The following is a 2923-nucleotide window of genomic DNA, read 5'->3' as shown; positions in this document are numbered from 1 at the left end:
AGTGTTACCCTGATCTGTTCTGACTACTGCCTCTTGGTCCAAGTATAGGTTTCGCATTAGCACAATTAAATGTTCTGGGATTCCCATTCTTCTAAGAGTCAGCCACAGTTTGTTATGATCCACACAGTCAAATGCCTTTGCATAATCAATGAAACACAGATAGACATTCTATTTGACACACTTTTAAAAAATTTATTATTAATTTAACTAAAAATTTACAGAGTCTTTGGATTTACATTTATTCATTGTCACACTTTTCTCCCCTCCCAACCCTCACCCCTAGTACACTACCCTCTTGTAAAAGTAAAACAAAAATTCCTTCTTTATTTTACAAACCCTTCCCCAGGTCCACTCCACCATGTAGCCTTCACTCTAGACACCTGTCATGACAAAAATACCTAATCACATATATCTTTTAAACAGTTTTCTCCCTCATCTGTTTCAATGCAGTATACATTATTGAACCCATCTTTCTCAGTCTCCTCCCAACCCTGATGTCAGTCCTGTTTTACAACCGTGACACCATGCAGAATTTGTCCTTTTGTGACTGAGATATTTCACTCAGCATAATGTCCTCCAGGGTCACCCATTTTGAATAATATTACATGAGTTCCTTGTATTTCAATGCAGCGTAGTATTCCATTGTGTGAATGTACCACAGCTTCTCTGTCTATTCATTTGTTGATGGGTGCATAGGTTGTTTCCAACTCCTTGCTATTGTGAACAAAGCCACAATAAACATGGGTGTGTTAGGTTACCTTTTTAAAAAAAAATTGGAATAAAAATTAATCTCTTCCAGTAAGTTGGCCAGGTAGTTGTACTCCAGATTTCTCATCACAACCAGGCAAGCATGTCCAGGGCAGTGCCTCTTTGTTGAGATATGTCAGTTGATACGCCATCAATTACTGGGACTTTGGTTTTTTCCAATTCCTTCAGAACAGCTTGAACTTCCTCCTGCATCACCACTGCCTCTTGATTTTATGGTATTTCACGAAATTCTATAAAGCAAAAATATTCTCAAAAACTAAAAGTTAAAAACATTTTCCACAAAGAGGCTGAGAAAATTCACTGTCAATAGACAACAGCATTTTGTGTTTCCTTATTGTATTGTGATAGAAATGTAGGTTCCAAAATATTTACCATTTCAATAATTTTCACACGTACAATTTATTGACATTAAACATGTTCCTCATGTTCTACCAGCACTTCTAGGATGAAAGAACATGATAGGTTTGTTGTTGTTGTGTGCCATGAGACAGAATCGACCCATAGCTGACCCTCCAGCATCTTTTCAGAGGCTGTAAATTTCATGGGAGGGATCTGCTAATCATTTCTTATAAAGCAACTGGTGGATTCAAACTGAGTGTTTTCGTGATTGCAGCACAGCTTCTAGCTACTAGACCATAATAGATAAAAACTATGAATAAAGAATCAGAAATAAAAAGTAGTAGAAATAAACATGCAAGTAAATGTAAAAAACTGTTTCCTATTGTGAACAACAGAGCAATAAACATGGGTGTGCATATATCTGTTTAGGTGGGGGTTTTGGTTTCTTTAGAGAATATTCCTACTAGTGGTATTGCTGGGTCCAATGATATTTCTGTTTCCAACTTTTTGAGAAACTGCCACATTGCCTTCCCACCAATAGTGTAATAAGGGTTCCAATTTCTCCACAACCTCACCAACATTTGTTGTTTGCTGCTCTGTTGAACTTGGCTATTGTTACTGGGGTGAGATGATATCTCATAGTTGTTTTGATTTGCATCTCTCCTAGAGCTAGGGATTTTGAGCATTTCTTTATGTGTTTGTTCACCATCAGAGTGTCTTTGGTGAAATATCTGTTCATATCCTGTGCCCACTTTGTGATTGGGCTGTTTATCTTGTTGAGGTGCTGGAGCATTCTATACATCTTAGATGTGAATTCCTTATCATTACATATTATCATTATCATTACATAATATTACCATATTGTTTCCCAGCCTGTGGCTTTCCTTTTTCCCCTGTTGCAGATGTTTTTTGATGTGCCTAGGGATTTGATTCTTAGTTTATTGCTGAGTTGTTCACAGTAGAAAAGAGCTGGAAGAAACCCAAGTGCCCATCAGTAAAGGAATGGATAGAGAAGCTATGGTATATTCACACAATGGAATACTTTGCAGCACTGAAAAACACGGAACACATAAAGTATTATATAACATGGGTGACCCTGGAGGACATTATGCTGAGTGAAATCTCTCAGTCACAAAAGGACAAATACTGCATAATGCCACTGTTATAAAACAGGACTGACATGGAGGTTGGGACGAAACTAAGAAAAGAGGGGTTAAATAATGAACACTGCATTGGAACAGATGAAGATAAAAGCTGTTAGAAGGAATATATGATTAGGTATTATTTGTATGACAATAGTCCAGATTAAGAGTTGCGTAGTAAAATGGACTGGGGTAGGATTGTGGTACGGAGAGGGAGGAAATTATGCAATAAGGAATGAATATTTTCTTTTTTAAAAAAGCAAACTGGGTGTGGGTAGGAAGGAAAGTGTGCAACAATGAATGAATGGAAATCCACGTTTTCAAAAGTAAACTTTTGTTAAAATCAAGATTACAAAAATAATTTTAAAAAAGATTGTCCTCATTTACATATTTCATTCAAAGGTAATTGTTTAAAAAAATAACAATTTGTTATAAGGGTTAGGGCAAGCATAGAAGTAAACTATAATTAGTTCTTAAGCTTGCTATACATCTTATAATTATTATATGTTGTTGTTGTTATGTGCCGTCGAGTCGCTTGCGACTCATAGCGACCCTGTGTACAACAGCCCTAAACTCCGCTCTGTCATGTGCCAATCGCACTGTCTCTGACACTCCCATCACAATTATCCCAGTCACTGAATCAATCCACCTCATAGAGGGCCTTCCTCTCCTGC

The sequence above is a fragment of the Elephantulus edwardii genome, unplaced genomic scaffold (genome assembly GCF_000299155.1).
Source record: "Elephantulus edwardii isolate Elephantulus edwardi_28Jun2011 unplaced genomic scaffold, EleEdw1.0 scaffold00031, whole genome shotgun sequence".
In the NCBI taxonomy this organism is placed as follows: domain Eukaryota; kingdom Metazoa; phylum Chordata; class Mammalia; order Macroscelidea; family Macroscelididae; genus Elephantulus; species Elephantulus edwardii.
The sequence above is the reverse complement of the archived record's forward strand: the minus strand, read 5'-3'. Positions refer to the sequence as shown.